Below are 22133 nucleotides of genomic sequence, written 5' to 3' on the forward strand. Positions count from 1 at the left end.
GCCTCCCTCTCTTCTCTAGGCTGCTTCATTGCTGGGTCGGGTTAATGTGGCAGCAGGCGAAAAGCCTTGTGACGGTGACACCTTTGGGCGCCACGCTCCTCCTTGGAGGCGTCGGCATGCTACCTACTCTCCCCCTAGAGGGATGGACTCATGGTGAAAGCCGTGCTCTAGTTGGAGTAGCGATGACGACACCTAAGGATGTCATTTCTCACATTGGAGATATTGCTTCGGAGGATCCCTAGGCAGCAGCAGCATGTATACATAGGGCTTGATGAATACAACTCTTGGCTTCTGAAATCCACCATGGCTTTGCCGCGCAAAGACTACCATGGCGGCTAGGGTTTGGCCTAAACCATCTATTAGACAACTTTGAAGACTTGCGGCGACCCTCAGTTCCCTCTAGTGAATGCCCTTGGTTTCTTCGAGTTCTAGTGGATGCTATGTGCCGATGAAAATTGGGCATATTTATAGTTAGAGGTGCCATGGGGCGAAGGGCACATCGATCGGGACCAGAAATGGGCCAGACCGATCAGCGTGGACCCATTGGGCCGATGGGCCTAGGCGAATTTGCCTCCTTCCCTGCCTCAAACGCCAAAACTTTCTATACAAAAGTTGTAGATCCTTTTGAGCCATGCAATTTAGACACCAAATTCACCCCAATCATATTCTTGATGAGGGAGATAGGCTTTGTGCAAGTTTTGTTAGTTCTACGGGCCTTATGACCTTCCAATCTTTGGTTTCCCTTAGATTGACCATGAGATTGACTTGCCAAATTACCATATACTTCACCTTTAAGTCATCTAGAATGATGGTTCATTCAATATGGCTACATTTGGATGGTGAATTGGTTCAGGCCGATCGGCCTATGGGTCCTTGGCCGATTGGCCTACCCTCTTTTGGTCTCCACTGATCCTCGTCTTTCTCGTGTAGACTTCTTGTGTTATCCAAAGTACAGGTCCAAATCCAACTTGTAGAAAAACCCTTCATTTATGTCGTATTTCCTATGATTTTGCAATATGGTTCAAAACACAACACATATGTGAATATGGGGTTATTTCAGGTGTCAAGTGGTGGGTTAGTATAAGAATATGCATGAAAATACTATTCAAATGGCACTAAATGTTTGTAGATAATGAGCGTCAACAATCTCCCCATGCTTAAACCTTGCTCGTTCTGGAGTAAGTCCAAAATACTTAATCAGGAAATCAGTATTGCCCTTTGATGTTATCCCTGCACTTTGTTATACATAATAAGACACATTGCTCTCTCAAGTATTTAGCATTTAAAGTTCAAGTTGTGACCGGCTATTTTCATCATGGAAGATAGAGTAGCAATAAAGAACATGCCACGATAAAATAAATACAATGCACCTATTCTACTTATATATGAAAGTGGAAGGCTTATGTGAAGCTTGGTAGGTAGAAATAATCCTAGCAAAACATTATATCTGAAATATTGTCAAACTAAGAGAAATCTATTGGGATTGCTGAGACTTGTCAAAAAGACCATGGAAAATAAATTTTGGAGAGGGAGAGGGATGAAACACACACATTTACATAGTGGACATGTGCAAGGGCAAAGGGTGATTGCGAGACACAAATGAAGTTCTTGTAATCGGATTGCACATGGTTGGAGAATGAGTATGGATCAATTCGTAACCTTAAGAGCACTAGGAACTTTAATGAGGCTCAAAGAACTGAGGAACATTTTATTCCTTTTCTCCATTATTTTTTCTTTTTCATTCCTTTTTGTTTTCTTTCTTCTTTTTTTCTTTTTCCTTATTTTTTTTCTTTTTACTCCTCAGAACTTCTTGCGACATAGTACTTTACTCAGTAGTAGTCAAACATAATGCGATGACTCCTCCCCCATGCTTAGGCAATGCTCATCCTTGAGCATGAAAGAGAAAGAAAGATAAACTACTAAGGTAAGTACTAGAATCTTCAATTTTCATCAGAAAATTATTTTATTCGTCCTGAGGATTATCCATGCCAAAATTCAGAGGGTCTAGGGGAGGGAGGAACCACCCAAGCCGATCGGCCTGAGGGTGTCTAGGCCGATCGGCTTGGCCCCTGCTGTCGGTGTTTTAACCTTTTTTTATTCACCTACCAAGGGAGTACCCGAGGTAGAGTTTTTGGTTGGTGGGTGTCGCCAAATCAGGAGCTCGATGGTGTACGTAGGCACGCGATTTAAATAGGTTTGAGTTACTAGATCGCGTAATACCCTACATCCTGTGTATTGTTCGCTTGTATTGGATTGAACTTGTCTGGAGGGGGTCCCTGCTCGCCCTTATATTTCTGGGGAGCAGGGTTACAGGGTAGTTGTTTTACAAGAGTACTAGTCGGATATGACTACAGAGTTCTACTCTAATTCGGAAGAGTAGTTTCCTTGTCTAGACTAGTGTCCTGGTAGTTCATGTAGACCACACCACCCTGTACCGTAATCTCCATGTCCTGATATATCTCGGTGTACTTCTCTCGTATGGATTTGTACAAACCTTCTGGTGGGCCCATGGATGTATGCCCGACAAGCCCCTGAGTACTTTGTAGTCAAATGTAACAGCCTCGGGTACTTCTGCAGATGTTGCTCGACTTAGTTTCTGGTGCTCTTTGAGTACTTTGGTTGTGGCCAAGTCTTTGAGTATTTGAGTGCTGTCATGCGGCTGGAAGGTACTCTAGCCTCATCTGATGTTGTTTCTGAGAAGTCTGTCTTCAAACCTTTATATGGGAGTGCGATGCACACTCCATGTGGAGTAGCCCACGAGCCTTAGGTTGAATCGAACAATTAGGCAGAGGGTCAATCTGCATTTGTTCCATCTTCATCTTGATCTTTGAAGAAAAAGAAATTTTATCCAACGGGCATGGTATACGCAGCCCCCGAGCCATTACCTGACTAGTTTTGGGAGGTATAAGGGTCTTTTAATCTGTTACCATGACCTTTCAGCTGCTGGTTTGGAAAAAAACCTGTCTTGCATGGATAAGGCCGTAATTGCTGCTAATTAGCGAAAACATCTTGCCGTTATCCTAGAGACTCCATCGCGGTTATAAAAGTTACATGGGAGTTACTCCTTCCCTTTACGCTGCCATTTTACATCTATCATTTGTCTTGCCTGAAAAAACCCTAGCTCTTAGCGCCTCCGCGATCTCATCTTAAACCGCTAGTGCAGCCGTGCCTTCCGTCGTCTGCGATGCCTCCTCGAAGCCCCCGAGTGCATGTGAGTAAAGACCAAGGCAATAATCAAGATGGGGAGGAAACTCAAAGGTCCGAAGAAGGGGTCCAAGGAGGATGCCAAGAAGGCACCCAAGGAGGGTTCCCAGAGGGGAACTTCCAAGAAGGGGAAGGAGCCCGAACTGCCAGCACCGAAGTGTGGGGAGACCAACCAGACTGCGCCGCCCAATTAGGCGATGGCCTGGAAGCGATCCACCATGAAGGACGCGGAAATCTAAGAGCTGGTGGATGCCAAGCTGCTACTGGAGCAGGCAGTCGTGGGTTGAAGGTCCTCTTATGGCAATGCTTAGGTTTTTCAAGTGCACCCCAATGAAACGGTAATATTTGCTCGGTTTGTGGAGCGTGGGCTTGCTATTCCGACTTCTGACTTCTACCTGGGCCTCTTGGAGTACTATTCATTGCAACTCATCCATCTCAATTCCAACAGCATCTTGCATATCTCCATCTTTATTCACTTGTGCGAATCGTTTCTCGGGATTCTACCCCATTTTGGCCTTTTCCGTAATATTTTTTGTCTGAAGCCGTAGCCTAATCGGGAGAATATGCAGGTTATTGGAGGTGCCGGCTTCCAGATCCGTGAGTAGTACTCGAATCTGTATTTGGAGTATGAGCTGATGGAATCTCATGGCAGTTGGAAGGAGAAGTGGTTTTATAATGAAGATCACAGGCCGTCTCTGCCAAAGATTACTGGACATCATCCAAAGTACAGCAGCCGGTAGCTTGATGAACCAACAACTGCTGAAAGTATTCAAGTACCCAATCTGTTGACCAAGATTGCTGCATTGAAGAAGCATGGTTTGACAGGAGTAGTCGTAGATGCTAGCTTTCTGAAAACACGGATGCAGCCATTGCAGTTTCGGCAGACTCCTGCATACGAGTACTTGGGGCTCGATGATCCCTCACAGATGTTGCCTGATGATATCTCTGATGAAGAGGTTGGAGCCCGACTGCGCCGGACGTTCAAAGAACTTGAGGGCGAACCTGGAGCGGTTGAAGAGTTCGACATCCAAAAAAAGCCGAATGAAGTAAGTATTTGTCAGTGTTCTACTTCGAGTACTTCTATTGTTTTGATCTGTTCTTTTCTGACTTGTTTCTTCTTGTGCAGGCAAATATACTCGTGTATTATTTGCCTCCTCCTCCTCCTCCCGGTGCGGATGTCGCAAAGAACGCAATGCCAGTGTATTCACTCCAATTGCCTGGGGTTTCCTCAGAAAAAGGAAGGGGAGGAGGGGGAGGATGAAGAGTCTGATCCCATTGATAGCTCTAATTCTGACGATGAAGGTGACTTTGTATTGCAGCCACGCACGTCGGAGCAAGACAAGTCATCTTCTGTCGCGTTGAGACACCGTGCTATCAATGACGTAAATGCTGATTTGGCATCGCCGCCAAAGAAGCAGTGAACTGTTGTGCCCAAAAGGCGCACTAGGCATGATCTTCGCATTCATGATGCGCCCCCGCTAGTAATAACTTTTGTGGAAGGGCAAGGTGTTGAGGTGCGAGTACTCTTGTATTTGTTGTATGTAGTTTTGACTACTTATTATTAAGTTCTTTCTTCTGCAGACTACTAGTGAAGTAGTCAAGACTGTAGAGGCAGCTGCTGATGAGGTTGTTGATGCCATGGAGACGGCTACTAATAATGATGGCGAAGTTGCTGAAATAGTAACCTTCGACGGAGCTGTTGCGGTGGATATGGCTGCTGGTAATGTGATCGTGGCTTCGGAGACAACTACTCCATGTGTGACCATGGAGGCAGCGGTGACTGCTGGTGGTGTAGCTAGTTCAACGGAGACGGACATGAGTGAAGCAGTTAAGACGCCAGAGGCTGTGTCTGATGCTACTCTGTCCAAAATTTCCAGAGGCAGAGAACGCGTGGACACCAGTGGTAAGTGCGTGGCTGCCGCTACCCAAGTTATTACTGCGGGTATTGGCGACAACCCTGGAGCTCCGCTAGCTACCCCATCAAGTATGCCAATTCCTAGTACCTTGCCAATGCGCTTGGTAAGGAAAGCTCCCCTAGTGCCTCGTCGGTCGACCAGGTGAGTACCCTGGCACTGTGATTGAGTACTGAATTTGTATCGAGTAGTTGCTATCTGGTTCTGATGCTTTGCTGTGTGTAGGTCATCTTTGAGTGTTGACCTTGGTGCAGTAGGCATAGGCCTAGCAGTTGATGACGAAAGCCACTCAACTGCGAACCCAACCCCCACACATGTCATCGAATCGGAGGAGAACATAGCTCCGGTGGTGAGGAAAGACGCTATGTCATTGGCGGCCGCATTGTTGCAGGATGTGATCGGTTCTCTCCAGGACGTAGCATCGGCAGCTCCCCAGACTACTGCCCCCGGACCGCTGCCTGAGCCCGTATCTGTTGAAGACCCATCTGCGACATACGTCTTGGATGCCGTTCCTCTCAACTCTGCGGGTACTGGAGCCCCCGAGGTCATGCGCGCCCTTGGATCTGTTGCGGCAGCTGCAGGAACATCGTCGGAGGCAGGGCCGTCGTTTAGTCGGGAACTAGACTTGGTGCCCGGTGCAAAGACTAATTCAGCAGCTGAGCATCTATCGCTGCGGAGGGAAATCAAGGCTTTTGAGAGCCCCCTGTTGGAGCCGCAGGCCATATCCTCCATCTTGGAGATGAACCAGCGTATCATGGCATATACTAAGGTGAGTTCAGCTCTTGTACTCTTGTTGCTTGATTTGAGTGACTAGTTTTCCGTTGAGAGTACTAATTTTTCTATACTCAGGATCTGTTTGAGAAATCTTGCCAAAATGTCCAACTTCTGCGAGAGCAAAGCGAGGCTGCGCATCATGTTGAGCTCCTGGAGAAGGAAATTAGCGAGGAGCATCGGCGGACTGCCCAGTTTCTGGAGCAGTATGATAGCGCCGTTCCGTCGTTCCAGGTGGAGCGGTGGGAATTTGAAGGTGAAAAGAGCCGAATTGTTGCGCGCAACAAGTCCTTGCACCAAAAAGTTGAGGGTGAGTACTCGTGCATGCAGTCTCTGAGTTGTCTGTTGTATGTGGTCTGTCTTCTGACTAATTGTTGCTATTTTTGCAGAGTTGAAAAGCTAGGAGACTATGTTGAAGAACACAATCATTGACTGGAAGAATGCCTTCTGTAGGCTGATGGAGGAGCATGAAGAGCTCAAGAGCCGGTTGGAGGAAATAGAGTGTGATCTAGAGAAGGAGTCTAAGATGCACTGAGATGGTGGTGTTGGCCTGGTTGGGGCCATGACTACTCTCAAGGTGCAACAAGAGCTTCTCTAGGAGTGGTTTGATGCGGCGTGACCTCTGGCTAATATGGTGGAGCTCCCTGAAGAAGGAGTAGAGCCTTGTCCCCTGCAGGAGAGGGTCAAGGATGCACCAGCGAAGATTGATAGCCTAGTCCAAGGCATGGCCAATTCGGTGTGCAAGCAGCTGCTGGGATTTGTCAAATCATTCTATCCCAAGGCTGAACTGTCTCCAGTGGCGGAGGGTGTCGCTGCGGATTGCTCGAACAAAACTTATCAGCAATACTTGGAAGAATTGGACCCTATAGCTGAGGAAGTAGCCAAATTCATCAACCTGCAGTAGTTTTCTGGGTTCATATTGGTTGTAACTGCTTCTGAATCTTTGTGCCTTTGAACAATGATGTTTTGGAGGAACTGAAATATTGTATTGCAATTTTTGACTAGTGCAGCCATGATGATCCTTAGTAGTTTGTTGAGCATTTTTCTATTGTTGACTTGGCATGAGTCATATTTGCGAGCTTCTTGTGAGTTCGGCTGATGAGTAGTCTGTAGTAGTTTACCACTCATAGCCTCGTAGTGGAAGTAGTCATCCCTTTTTCTCTGCATTATTATGAGTGTACTCGAGAGGACGCATGAGAACACTGTGCCTTTGTCCTTTGTGTCTGCATTATTGCAAGCGTATCCGAGAGGATGCACGAGAGTACTATGCGTACCTTGTCGTCTTGCAATCAGGGCGGATCACATGCGAGTGTTTACTCTTATCGATTGATTCTGCACGTGGGCACTGTACTTGTGCCAGGCGGTGGGGCAAGCTTTGCACTGTGTAGTCACGAGAGTGTTGTTGCAATCCTTGGATGGTAGCTTGGCTTCCTGGCTATAAATAGAGCTCCATCTGTCTCTGTGAAAAGTATGGCTTGGGTTATAGTAGTAGTTCGCCTTAGGCTTCTTCTCTTTGATGGTGGCGAGCTTCCAATGAGCGCTCTGGTGCTAGAAGATTCCTTGTATTGAGGTTCCACATTCCTTCCACAGATCCTCGAGCCGAGTTCGGTGGCTCCCATGCTAGAAGAATCCTCATACGAGGAAGCACCGTGTGCCCCGGCTTTTCCCCTGCTCTCTGGATGAATCGACGCTGGAGCTCGCAGGCAGAGAAAGGTCAGCATCTTGATCTTTATCCAACTATCTTGTTGAGGAGGGTGGTGTGGTTCTGACCGCTACCTCTCTCCGTGGTTTCTCCGGGCAAGACTCAAGTACAAGATGTGTCCTCATAGTCCTAATCTGGGTGTTTGTGGAAGAGAGAGGGAGGTGATGCTAGATGAGACGACGGGGGTGTTGTATGCCCCAGTCTACATCCAGGTCACCGTCGAGGGGAGGAGTAGGGCACAACTGCCTAGAGCGCAGCTTTCTTGCATGCACTTCCTGCTCCTCGACACTTCTTGCTCTGGGTGTTGGAGTAGTCTCCAGGCTCATCCACGCATGCTTGGTGTGATATAGTGAAAGCCTGGGGCTTCTGATGTAACCACCAGTAGGAAGTTGCTTGCAGTCATTGCTGTGCCCTTTTGTTGTATTCTTGACATTCCGACTTCTTGAGGCGGAAGCATTTGATGTATCCTGTAAGATTCATGACATTCCGACTTCTTGAGGTGGAAGCATTTGATGTATCCTGCAAGATTTGTTAATACAAAAAATGTATATATGAGATAAGTAGTCGAAACGAGTAGTTTTGTGTACTCTTTTTGTCGAATTGTTGGCTTGTTGCCCTGCTAGTCCATATTTACAGACTGTTGGATGAATTGAATAACTCGCTTAGACTTGTGAATACAAGCCAAGTTGGGCGTTCTGCCCCCGAGAGCTTACTAGCTCATGGTTGCAGCTGACCCGCCTTTGCGAGCCGCTTAGTGAGTTGAATAACTCAACTAGACTTGTGACTACAAGTCGTACTGGGTCGCTAAGGCCCAGAGAGCTGAATAGCTCATGGTTGCAGCTGACCCACCTTTGCGAGCTGCTATTTGAGGCGAGGACATATAGTCGGCTGCCGCCAAAAAATAATTGCATAAAAAAGATTGAGGCTAGTAGCCTGTGTACAATGTCCCGTAGTCTACTGACTAGGGGTAGAAACGACAGAGATGCTCGATGTTCCATGAGTTCTCGACGTCTTCGCCAAAGGGATATTGTAGCCTGTAGGATCTTGGACCTGTGACCTTTGATACGATGTAAGGCTCCTCTCATGGCGAATTGAGTTTGTACCGTGCTGGCCGTCGAGGGGCTCTACCAGGGCAGGGAATCCCAGAATTGTTACTGGTTGGTAGCACCAATTTTTTCTGAAAGATCTAATAGTTGTTTCACTGTGTTTGGTTTATAACTCTGTTCTTTTCTCTGCAGGTCAGCTCGTCTCTGCACTTCTTCTCTGGAGGTCAGCTCGACAGCCCTTGCACGGGCAGCAACACCACAGATCAAGTTCGATTTCTCTCAGGTGAGAAGCTGCAACAGTTCTCTCCTCCCCTCAATTTTCCATTGGTTTCAGTAGCAGCAGATTAGCACTAATACATGAAAAAACCTATTGCTTGCATTTAATTTCTGTTGCATATAGTATCTGTACAAGATTAAGCTCGTTTTATGCCTTTGTTCCTGTACTCCAGCAGTATCTAGTAGCTTGGCTTGCAATTTTGATCATGGCACTATGATGTGCCCTGTATTCTGACAATAATTGAGGGGTATTTGGTTCCCTTTGCTTATTTTTAGCACGTGTCACATCAAATGTTTAGATACTAATTAGGAGTATTAAACGTAGACTATTTACAAAACCTATTACATAAGTGGAGGCTAAACGGCGAGACGAATCTATTAAGCCTAATTAATCCATCATTAGCAAATGTTTAATGTAGCAACACATTATCAAATCATGGACTAATTAGGCTTAATAGATTCGTCTCGCCGTTTAGCCTCCACTTATGTAATGGGTTTTATAAATAGTCTACGTTTAATACTCCTAATTAGTATCTAAACATTCGATGTGACGGGTGCTAAAAATAAGCACATGTAACCAAACCAGGCCTGAGTATATATTCTCAAAAGATAAGCTGAAAGCTACTCCCTCTGTTCCAAATTATAAGTCATTCCAACTTTCTTGGAGAATCAAACTATTTTATATTTGACTAAAATTACAGAGAAGATCACAAAAGTTTATGGCACCGAATAGATATACTATGAAAAATATATTTAATGAAGGAATTAATGGTACCTATTTTGTATCATGAATGTTAGTATTTTATTGTATAAATTTGGTCAAACTTGAGATGTTTTGACTCTCCAAAAAGTTGAAATGACTTCTAATTTGGACCAGAGTGAGTATGTCACTTTGTTTGTGCTTTAAATATGACTTTGTAAGCCCCTGACGAGAAGACTGTGTTTTCTAATACTAATCATATGTATTTCTTTTCCCCTTGTCAGGTTGCATCGCTACCAAGGAGCTTAGAACTGTGATGCACTCCCTTGGCCAGAACCCCACTGAAGCAAAGCTGCAGGACATGATCAACGAGGTTGAGCTTCTGCTAGGTCAAAGTTGACCAAGCTAAGCGACATGTGGTATGCTAGTTTTTGCTGGAACCAAACTTTTTGCATGAACCACTAATAGAGAACTCACCTTTAATCCCAGTTGGTAGGATGCATATCTCCCAAAAATCCATCCGGGATAAACCAATTGAGACAAAAGGGGGGTCTTTAGTCCCGGATCCTCCAACCGGGACTAAAGGGCCAGCCACTCCTAGCACGGGACAGGCCCTTTACTCCCGGTTGGGTTTCCCAACCGGGACTAAAGTCCTACTTAAATTTTCATGCATCGCGCCCTACATGGCGTCTGAAATTTTCATGCATCACGTACGTACCGCGACCCTTTTGTTAATCTTTAGTAGTTGAGACTTTTTTTATAATGAAATCAACTAGTATTTAGACGAATGAAATTAGTAATTATACAATTACTATATATATACACAATTCATATACACAATTCAACTAGTATAATGAAATCAACTATATATACAAATTGATCTTAGCACGTATTATACATACAAATCAAACTATATATCTACAATCTTGCCGTCGAGGTGTTGCTCGGAGCGTCTAAATGTCATCCATTGTAATAAAATTCTCCTTGTGGATTTACCACCTCGTCCATTAGGAATCCAATGAGACCTTCACATATTGCCGCTACTCTTTCTTTCTTTAAGAGTCCTTGTTGAATATTTAACATCTATAATTTGGAACTATGTGAATGTTACACGAACAATTAAATATAAGGAGCTAGAAAATAATTAACTAGTAATAGTTTTATTTTACGTACTTTAAAGTTGTGCGGTGTCATCTTTAGTCCCTTGGGTCCCACAAAATTGTGCATGTGCTCACAGATGTAGTAGCCACATAGATTATTCCCGGGTTCCTGTCTTAAGCACTTCAATGCGGAAAAAAATAAGTTATGAGATATTCATGTTATACAATGTACTAAATGTGCAGACTTCATACGTACCGGGAAGTCTGTGTTCCATGTAAGTTTTTCTTTGAATGGACCTTTGTGTGTCCTTATGAATTGTTTCCATGCGCTGCGGATTAGAATAATGAATTATATAGTGTAACAGGGATAAAATTTAGGAAACAAACTTTTGCATAGAGATAAAGGTCCAGAATTATTACAAGCCTAGCATGTCTTGCATGTCTTGGTACTCCACCGGATCTTTCCTCAACGAATCGAAGACAATGACGTGGCTTCTTTCAGGCTCAATTATAATGAGGATCCAGTGGAAGCTGCGTACGTAAAATATTCATGCATATTAGAGCCAACTAATATTAATCAGGTAAGGAAAAAGAAAATAAAAGTAGACGGTATACACACACTTACTTGAAGTTGTATGGAAGTAGTATGAAATCCTTGAATTTTTGTTTGTCTAGGAAATTGTATACTTCCACCAAGGTTTTTTCTGACGATAATTGTATCTGTTTTTGGTTAACTCTGGATGGATCCATGAAGCCAATATATAGGTATGCCTCTCGTCGGCACGTCTGAATTAGCATCCTACATAAAATGGAAGATGAAGTTAGTACGATGATGCACGCAAAAAATATAATGATATGAGCCAAAATTTACATGTAGATAAACGGACACTTACAGAACCTAGGCGCTGATCAGAGAGACGTCCAGGGCATCATGATGGTACACTTCATATATATCCTTGAAGTCTAGCCACAGAACTTTCTCACCTTTGCCGTAAAAATCTATCAGTTTTACCTTAAGGCCAAACATCTCCCTCAAGTCAGCGGACACCTTCATGTACCATTGATGGAATTCCTACATCTTTGTTGATAGCTTCTGTACCAACTCAGGCCTTACTAGAGATTTGCCTAGCTCAAAAGTCCATCTCAGTTGAACTGGCGGCTCAACTTGCCCTAAACGTTCATCAAGTCCCATACCTGTTTCTTCCATGAATTTCAATACATGTGCTTGTTGATCCAAGGGCATTGCTGCTATCTTTTGAGCGTCTTTTTTTGATAGATGCCCGAGGTCAGGACCAACACCACTGAAAGATAACTTTCCTTTCCTTTTGTCCCTCTTATCAGCCTTTACTAAAGCCCGTTCGTAGTTTGATAGTAGTGGTATCCTTTTCTTGGCTCCTTCTTCTATCCTTATAAAAAAATTTAAATCTCTTCGATTTACTAGCGGTGGCTCCATCTCCCTTGCTTTTTTTTTCTTCGGCTTGTTTCTTGAACCACGCACTGGCCTCTGCTTGGATTTCTGTCCACTGTTCTGCATGACTCATTGCCTCGCACCATTCCTTATGAGTGACTTCAGTCACTTCAGAGTTCCTTACGAACCCATTCTCTGGCTTGTTCGCTTTGGCCACTTCGAGAAAATGATGCAAACCATCAATAAACACCTTGCTCCGTCTGTCTGCATTATACATCCATTGCCAGTCCATCTGCATCGTATTACGCATGAAAATGGATTACACTTGAAAATGGGTTACGCATGAAAATGGATTACACTGAAAATTGATTACGCATGAAAATGGATTACACTTGAAAATGGATTACGTATGAAAATGGATTACACTTGAAAATTGATTACACATGAAAATGGATTCACGATTGAAAGCATGTCAAATGTTGTAGTGCAAATAATGCTGAAAGTTTAGATACAGATACGAATACACATATTTAAATTAAATATCCAAACAACATGATACACTACGTCAAGCCGTCCACTGCTTATTATCTAGGAGGACTTTAAGCATCCTTGGGCGGTGAAGACGAAGGTTCCGCTAACCCAACATCATCTTGTGGTTTATTTGTGCTGCCTGAAACGGTAGTATTAAGTGGACGTGAAACACACGGGACTGACGGTGAAGCATAACGACCACCAAAAGGAAATTCCTGACCCGCCGCAACAGCTTCTTCATGATGTTTTTGCAAATAATAAAGCATTGCTTTCTCCAACATGCTCATTTTCTTCAACTTATCCTGAGGGCCAACTATGATTTTCCCCTTGCTAGAAGAGGAACGACTATCGCCCCCACCATCGCCACTTGCTCCAGTAGCAGAAGGTATTTATGTACAAAAATTCTTACCTTAGCACTGCAGAACTTGTTGAAGTTGAAGACCGTGATCATCTCGGCGAGCATGTTCTCAACTGGGCAGCACTGTACTTCATCATGGAAGAGCTTTGATTTTACGAGAAAGGGGACACAGTCTTCCACGATGTCTGTTGCCACTCTTTCTCGTAAAATCGAAGCTCCTCCTTGACGTTCGTTGCTGCTCCATTGGGAACATGCTTACCGAGATGAACACGGTATACCTGCAGAACTTGTTGAACTTGAAGACCGTGATCATCTGGCGCGCATGTTCTCAACTGGGTGGCACCGCACTTCGTCATGGAAGAGGTTTGATTCTACGAAAAAGGGGACACGGTCTTCCACGATGTCCGTATCCACTCCTTCTCGTAGAATCGGACCTACTCCTTGACATACATTGCTGCTCGGTGGAGAACATTCTCACCGAGATGAACACGGTATGCAAGTTCAACAAGTATGTATTTGAAAAATCATATTGAATTTGACAAGATAAATCATCTAGACAAGGGTAACATCATTCTTAAATCACTGCAAGGATACATACTATATATGACACATCAATCATCCTCACATTTTAGCTCAAAATACCTCTCCATTTTCTACTTCACATTCTAGCAAATAAACTATCCATCTCCAAAGCATAAATCAAAGCGTAACATGAGGATGAAGTAGCAAACCTTCACAACACTTTGGATGAGTGAAATTTCCACGAAAATGAGAAAAAAATTCGGGCACCCTTTTGTCTCGGTTGGAGTTTTTATCCTGGTTAAAAACTCCAACCGAGACAAAAAGGAACACCTTTTGTCCCAGTTGAAAGTTTACTCCCGGTTGGAGGCTCCAACCGGGACAAAAAGGTGGCCCTTTTGTCCCGGTTGGAATTACCAAGTCCTCGTTGGTAATTCAAACCGGGACAAAAGGGTCAACCCACCGATACCCCGGAACTAGCCGTTACAACCAGGATTAAAAGGGGACCTTTAGTCCCGGTTGCAAATACCAACCGGGAGTAAATCTCCCCTCTATTCTTGCCTACCGTGGAGCACCCCCTTTTCTCCCGGGCCTTCTTTAAACCGGGATAAAAGGGGGCGCATCGAAAGTTAGTTCTCTACTAGTGAACCTAGCTTTTGTTTCTGGTGATGATGGGTTACTTTGATTGAGAGATGTAAATTTGTGATCAACTTTAAGCTTGCAGCTTTGAAACATGTCCTGTCCATGCTAATATGCAAGTTCACAGTTCATTTATCACTTATTGAACCCTTTTTTTTTGATAAACAGAAAGAACAATGGTACTACCATGGTGATTAAATTATTTGTGTTCATGAGTTTTGAGTCATCTGAGTATAATGTGACATAGCTAGTCTAGTTTCAAGTATCAAACTAGCTACAGAACTGTAGAATGTTAACTAATGTTGGTTCTGCATACAAATTATGACTAGTTGTCCATATGTATGTTTTCTGTGTCCTAATATTTAATTTTCTCTGTTTCCACTATGGGCAATGTTTCCTGTTGTGTATTGACACACGCCTTATAGGAGAAGTGTTTGATATTTTGGCAATTTTCCTACGTGTACATGCTCTATTGGCAATTAATTATTTATACTTGAGAAAAAGGTAGCAAATTGCTCATCTAGATTATAGTCACAATCTGAGAATTACTTAAAAATATTGTTATGTTGTGGCTGTGAGACTAAACAACTATAATTGGTTGTGATTGACAATAGATATGTCTGCTAATCTCCTACCTGCCATTTTTTTAAAACGAGCAGACTACCCCTGAAACCAACGATACAACACAAGATGAAGCTAGGAGCACAGTGGATAACATTGATGCAACACCAGTTAAAGATCATGAATGGTGGGAGTGATCAAGATTATAGATGCGTACGAATAGTATATAGGTTTTGTAGATATTTTTTTATTGGGAGTGATGGATTAAAGGACAAGAGTTCTTACTTTCGTATGTTGAATATTCTGTTGCATTAATTGTATGATGAATGATGGGAGTAAATGATGGATTGATTTCATTGATAATATATATATTTGTTGCATCAATTTCTTTTTTTCAAAAATTTTGTTGCATTAAAGAATCAACATCGATGCACTAACCATGGAATCAACGTTTCTCATTCGGTGTGAATTCAGTATTGCCACAACCATTTCGCATATTGCCATGATCATTAACCGATGCTAAATGTGGCTATTACAAGAATACACACCATGTTGTGATATCCTTTAAGCATATGGTAATGACTCTTATTGTGTTGCGATATCCTTTAAGAAAATAGCAATGACTCATTATTGTGTTGCGATATCTTCTAAGCAAATAGCAATGACTCAAATGGTGTTGCTCTACCATTTAAGCGTATAGCAACGACGCACATTTAGTTGCGATATTCTTTAGGCATATAGTGACGACATAAATTTCATTGCGATTGGCTTTTAGCATATAGCAACGCCTGCATATTCGTTGTGATATGTCCTAAGCATATTGCAACAGCATATGTGTTTTCGCAACGACCAGATATCGTGGCAATATAGGATATTGCTACAAACTTCTAGCATTGTAATAGTGCTTGCTTGCAACTAGCATACATTGTTGCAATAATCACAATAGCAACGTTGCCCGTCATTGCAAATACCACTAATGCAACGCCCATGATCATTGCTTCTACAACCCATTGCAATGCCATACTGTGTTGCAATATGCCACATTTATGGCAACGCCGTACAACTGTGATGCAATACCCTATTGCATCGGAGGTACTTGCAATGCCTCCCAACGCCACCAAAGTGTTGCATATTGCAACAAAAATACCCTTATTGCAACAATTTTGAGGTGTTGCTTTAGGCACAAAACCTTGTAGTGAGCATAACAACCATACTCTATATTATAACTAAGGTACCGATAAGTTGAGTACAAAGCCATACCCAAGGCCGAAGGTTGCATCCCACAACAACCCAGAGGATAGCTTAGCACTACAAGAGAGTAGCTCTAGCCTTGCTCCACTAGCCTAAAGATTACAAGTCTAGCTTAGAGAGAGGGGGAGAGAGGCTTCAAGTGCGGTGTGTGTGAGAGGGGGGGGGGGTCTCCTCCTCTGTTTATAGGTGGTAGAGGCGGTTCCCAGGAGGTATCTTCAGGGAATCTTCTTCCACCGCCATAAGGAGTCCACCAGAGGCCGCCATGTGAAGGATGAGGATGAGCGGGACTCATCCAGGTTTGGCCGAACCTGTGGTTAGATTGACCCTTAACTGGGTCGCCCCTCCACCGCCTCTGCCTGGTGGGCCTTGGCGCTAATCCCTATGGATTCCCGCTAGATTGGGCTAGTTTGCTCTGGCATGTGGGCCCTTTGGTAATCGTGCTTCACGTAGAGTGATGTTTAGTGTGTTTCTCTGGCATTTGCGCATGTTTCTCTCCTTATGGGGACTTATGTCCCTAAAATCACTTATTTGCCAATACATGTGGAGCTAGATTATTATAACTAAATATGTAAGTAAGAAATGTTAGTTTTCCTTTGTTCATCGAGTACATTGACGGTTGGATTTAGCACTTAAGGACCATGAACAGCCATCGTCCTCAGTCGTATTTACAATTCAACAAAGCAGAGTATATTTTGGTTGTAATTCAAATACTTATTTCCTATTATACTTTGTCCCATCGTGGCTTGCAAAAGTAAGTTTGCAGTGTCCCAATGATCTGTTTAGCTCAATGGACAAACCATCCAATCGCGGCTTGCAAACACAAGTTTGCAGCATATAAGGGATTATTTAACCACCTGAATGACTACTTATCGGACAAACATGTCCAATCACGACTTGTAATAGCAAGTTCGCAGATTTCGGGTTCTCCAGAGCGCACATCGACACAACCCATAAAGGTTGCAAACATAGGCTCTAGTTATGAATTCCTGAAGAGACTACTCGTTGAAGTGTCTATTATCCAGATAACCCGAGTACTCGCAGTCCGCAAAAGGAATACACGATTATAAGTACTCTACATTGGCATCTGATGAGGCTCACAAGAGAAGCCATGTGCGTAGACATTTATATCGACCGCATGAGGCAAACATCAGGGTCGATCATAAGATGCACTGAAAAGAACAAGTCGCAAAGCAACAATAATTGTGAAAAGACTTAGATATAGTTACATTACAAGCGTTGATAATTGTTCATTACATGACTAATGATTGTTTTGTACAGATTCACTCAAGGTCAAATTGTTTGGATACTTCCTTAGGGTGTCTTTGGTTGGGCTTTTGAACCTGCTTTTGCTTTTGCAAAAGCCAAAAGCCAACCAAAAGGCAAAAAAGCTCTATATGTTTTTGCCCAAAAGCTGCTTTTGGTGTAGTACAAATGCAAAAGCACCACCCCCCTGCTTTGAGGTGCTTTTGGGGTAAAAAATTACCCACCTGCCACTCTTTATGAAAGGTAACGGTTCAATTTTTTCCGATCTATTTCTAGCGCAAGTCTTCCGTCAACTGTCCACCTCCTGTATTCTCCAGTGCCGCCCCTGGCGGACCGTCTCCCTCCGAGTCCCGGTCGCCGGCCCTCCGGCCCCGGTCGCTGGCCGCCGCCCCAGTCGCCAGTCTGCCTCCTGATCCGGTCGCCGCCCCTGGATCACCCGCCACACCGCGCCCCCGGCCACCGCACCCGGTCGTCCGCCTCCGGCCTCATATTTCGTATGTACATGTTCCTGCGGACGCCGCGCCTGCCCGCCGACGGCCGTCGTATTCTGCGCGTCTGCTCTCACGTCCGTCTCGTTGAAGGTGAGTCGTTGGGACTTGGCTCGATTTCATCGACAATTTCATCTGTCGATGGTAATAGTTGCTGCCGTGGTAGTAATGATGGCTAGTAGATCAGTAGCAATGATAGGCAGTAATGATGATGAAGTAGCCCCTGCTGCCGTAGACGTTGATGGCTAGTAGAACAGCAGCACTTTCTATTTACGATTTGACAGGCAGTAATGATGATGAAGTAGCTCCTGAGCTCACCGAATCAAATTGGTAGCTTTCTATTTACGCATTGTAGGTCTTCTTATCAATGTTTGAACTGGTAGCTTTCTTTTCGTGGAAGGAAAATAGAAACCCCATGAGTTTACAACCTCAGTTTCATTTTATCTAAGCTATTTAATATTTTTTAGGATGGTAGTGGCTCAAAATTGTTCACATGCAAATCTTACAATTTATTGAAGTCACAATATCTATCATTAGTCATATGAATTGAATCAAACAATATTTTTGGTTGGCTGAAGAATGGGTGATAAGGCGGATTGGGGTGATGCTTTTTTAAGGCATTTGATTGATGCCTGCAAACAAGAGATTGAAGCTGGGAATAGGCCGATGGGAATTTTTACTACTACCGGTTGGAAGAATGTTGTTTCAAAGTTTGCAGAAAAATCCGGTGACAAGAGAACAAAAAAAACAATTGAAGAACAAGTTAGATCTTCTTAAAAAGGAGTACTCAACATTTATGGAGTTCAAGAATTGTGCAACTGGTCTTGGATGGGATGAGGCAAAACAAACTATTGACTGCTCAGACGAATGGTGGTACGAACACCTTGCTGTAAGAACTATGTTGTCATTGTAATTATATTCTTCCCATTCTTCGTTATGGTGTGCCTTATTAATTTTTTTTCTAATTGTAGAGATGCAACAATCGTGAGAAAGGAATCAAATGCCACCATGTGAAGTTTCGAAAACAAGGACCCAAGTTCCTTGATGACCTGCATATCTTGTTTGGCAAGGCACATGTAAGTGGGTCTTCTGCATCCTGTCCTGGAGATATATCATCCGATGAGGCAAGTGATGAGGATGTGGATGAGGTAGCAAAACCTAAGCAGAAGGATATGACAGTGAACCTAGGAAAAAGGAAACGTAAGGGTACCTCCATTGGTGTTGAAGAGAAGGATGAGAAGAGCCCATTCTTTCGTTTGTACAAGACCACTTGTTTGAAGATAGAAAATGCTGCAGAGAGGATCTCCACAAGTGTTGAAGCATCATCAGCTCCTCCAACCAACCTAGTTCCTACCATTACAGAGACTATGAAGATGGTGAAAGAATGTGGGGTGCAAGAAGGAACTGCTCTAATGCACACAGCCGCCTCCCTAATTGTTAAACCTGAATTTAGGGAGCTCTTTAGCTCTCTAGAAACAACTAAAGGAAGACTCAATTTGATTGAGAGGGAGCTAGAAAAGGAGATGATGAAGCGCCACTGATTTGTTTCCATGTTTGTGAGATTATTTTATTATCATATATGATAAGAATTTTTCTATGTTGAACCATAATTTGTTACCCTATGTTGAACCATAGTTTGCTTGGAGATGTGAAACATTATGTATCTATTATTGTGTTATGTTGAGCTTCTTCATTTAGTATTGTCAAGAAAGTTGTTGTATTTAATTATTAATATACTAATGTCTCATGTAGATGGATGATAGATTGGGAGATGTAGCCAAAGGAGGACAGAAAGGACTACTACTGCTAGCTGAACTTGCACAACATGCTGGTGCCATGGGAGAAATGGGAAACTTGTATACTGAGCGGTATTTGCATAAAGCTGAATATAGGGAAACGTCAGAAACTGGAATTCAATGGGTGATGAGGTGTATATCACGCCCGAGGTATTTTTATAAGATGTTTCAGATCAGCACCGAGATTTTCGATAAACTTCATGACTTGCTAGTCTCTACTTACGGATTGACCTCAACCAACAATGTTTCGTCTATTGAGTCATTGGCAATGTTCTTGTGGATCGTCGGAGGACCACAATCTTTTTCACAAGCTGAAAATCATTTCACACGGTCACTTTGGACAGTTCACATGAAGTTTCACGAAGTGTTGAAGTGTTTGCGCAAGTTAGCTAAGGACAATATTAAACCAAGAGATCCCACTTTTTCTACAGAGCATAAAAGGGTGAGAGAGGACCGTTTTTGGCCATACTTTAAAGATGCAATTGGAGCAATAGATGGTTCACATGTTAAAGTGGTAGTGCCAGTGGACGAAGTGGTTAACCACACGTGTCGTCATGGATGTACATCTCAGAATGTGCTAGCTATTTGTGACTTTGACATGAGGTTCACCTTTGCGGTTGCCGGGTGGCCGGGTTCTGCACATGACACACGTATCCTCAATCATGCATTGGCAAATTTTCCTTCATTCCCCGTGCCTCCTAAAGGTATACACGGTTCCTTCATCCAATTAGCAATACTTGTATTATTATGTACCTTACTAACTTGGTTTTGTAGGAAAGTATTATCTTGTGGACTCCGGTTACCCAAACCGAATTGGGTATCTTGCGCCTTTCAAAGGAAGCACGTATCATATACCAGAATTTCAGCATCATTCGGGGCCTCCCCAAGGAAAGTATGAGATGTTCAATTTCTTGCATTCATCTCTTCGTAATGTCATTGAAAGTTCTTTTGGAGTCTTAAAGCAGAAGTGGCGTATTTTGAAGGACATGCCAAGTTTCTCACCTCGTACTCAGAAACATATCATTATGGCTTGTCTTGCATTGCATAATTTTATTCGTGACAGCAATTTGTGTGACAAGGAGTTCAAGAGATGTGATGATGATGAGGATTACTTGGTACAACATACATGTGGTATGAGACAAACACAAGGAGATGATAGTGACGATGTGGAGAATGAGGATACCATGAATACCATTCGTACTAGGATAGCTGATGCTTTGGTTAGTGCGAGAGGAGGAGAGTAATGTTGAGGGATGGCATCCTTGTATAGAACTTTTGATGGATACTTCGATTTATGTGGACCAATTACTTTAATGGATGAAAAACATATAAAATTTATTTTTTTTCTTCCTAAAATAGTGGTTTACATTTGAACTAGTGAACACATTATTTTGTTACGAGCAATTTGCATATAAACACACTCACAGACCTTTAGGGGCATTACAGGTATTTCTTACACAGCCTACAGTTTCACAGCTCCTCTAACCAAACGGTCTTCTGCTTTTCCCACAGCTGCTTTCTCACAGCTGCTTTTCCACAGCCCACAGCTCACAACAGCTTTTCCAAAAACCACAGCCCAACCAAACGCACCCTTAGTGATGGGATCCATCTCCTACATGTATTTATTTAAATCTTTAGCTGTGTAGTCCTCTGCCATGCCTTCCGCAACAGGTGTCAGGTCAGGCCAGGGGTAGAAGGACTTCACGAAGCTCAACACTTGCTTGGAGATAGATTTCGCCATCTTTTTAAGGTAGCCAAAGAATTTCGTTGGCATATCCTTGAGAATCTTTGACAATGGACAAGGCTCTATGCCTTCGATGCGAGGCTCCACCATGTCAGCAATTGGCTGGGTGGCTTCAATGATCTTGTTCATGGTGAATGTTGCCACCTCCGCCTCAGCATCGTGCTCCTAGATGGTCTTCATGGCATTCACCAGTTCAACATCAGCATCCTCGCACATTTTCCTCTCATTCTCTAGGTGATGCTCTAGTTTTTCATATTGAACCACGAACTTATCATGTTGATCCGCTACACAGTAATGCGCACTGTGCCATTCTGTGACTTGTGCTTGGAGATCACACTCTATTTTTTCATGGTCGGCACAACAAGAAGCAAGTTGGTCAGTGTTATATAGCAAAATCAGTACTTGACAGCAACCAAGGTTGAGAATTACCTCGTAGAGACCGATTTAGTGTCTTGTTGCCAACTATGAGTTGATCTTTCTCCTTCTCCGGTTGTTGGATCTGGTTTTGGTACGTTGTAGTAACTCCATCGGGCTTCATCATAAGCCAGAAGATGAAGAGCTTCTCCTTGGTTAGCTCTCTTTCAAGCACCTTAGCATGGAGTACCGTTTCTCCATATCCCTGCAACATCTGTGATTTGTGCTGAAAGTGCGCAATAAGATCCTACAGCACAATAAGTACTCATTTTAGAATACGTGCTACAATTTCAAGACCATATCGATGCAAAGAAGCAAAGCCTTACCTCTGCATATTTGCAAAGATGGTGGTGCATGTCCATCATGCACGTGACTACCTCTGGGTTAAGCAGCGGGTCGCTGATAAGCTAGATATCTTCAACAGACACATCACTCGTGCCACCGCATCC

At 43.3% G+C, this 22133-nt stretch overlaps 1 pseudogene; it reads left to right on the plus strand.

Annotated features, from left to right (window-relative positions):
* The first annotated feature begins 18309 nt into the window (after positions 1–18309).
* On the plus strand, positions 18310–19271 carry LOC140222583 (uncharacterized; annotated as a pseudogene).
* The last annotated feature ends 2862 nt before the right edge of the window (positions 19272–22133 follow it).

Source organism: Setaria viridis, chromosome 4 (genome assembly GCF_005286985.2).
Source record: "Setaria viridis chromosome 4, Setaria_viridis_v4.0, whole genome shotgun sequence".
NCBI classification, from domain to species: Eukaryota; Viridiplantae; Streptophyta; class Magnoliopsida; order Poales; family Poaceae; genus Setaria; species Setaria viridis.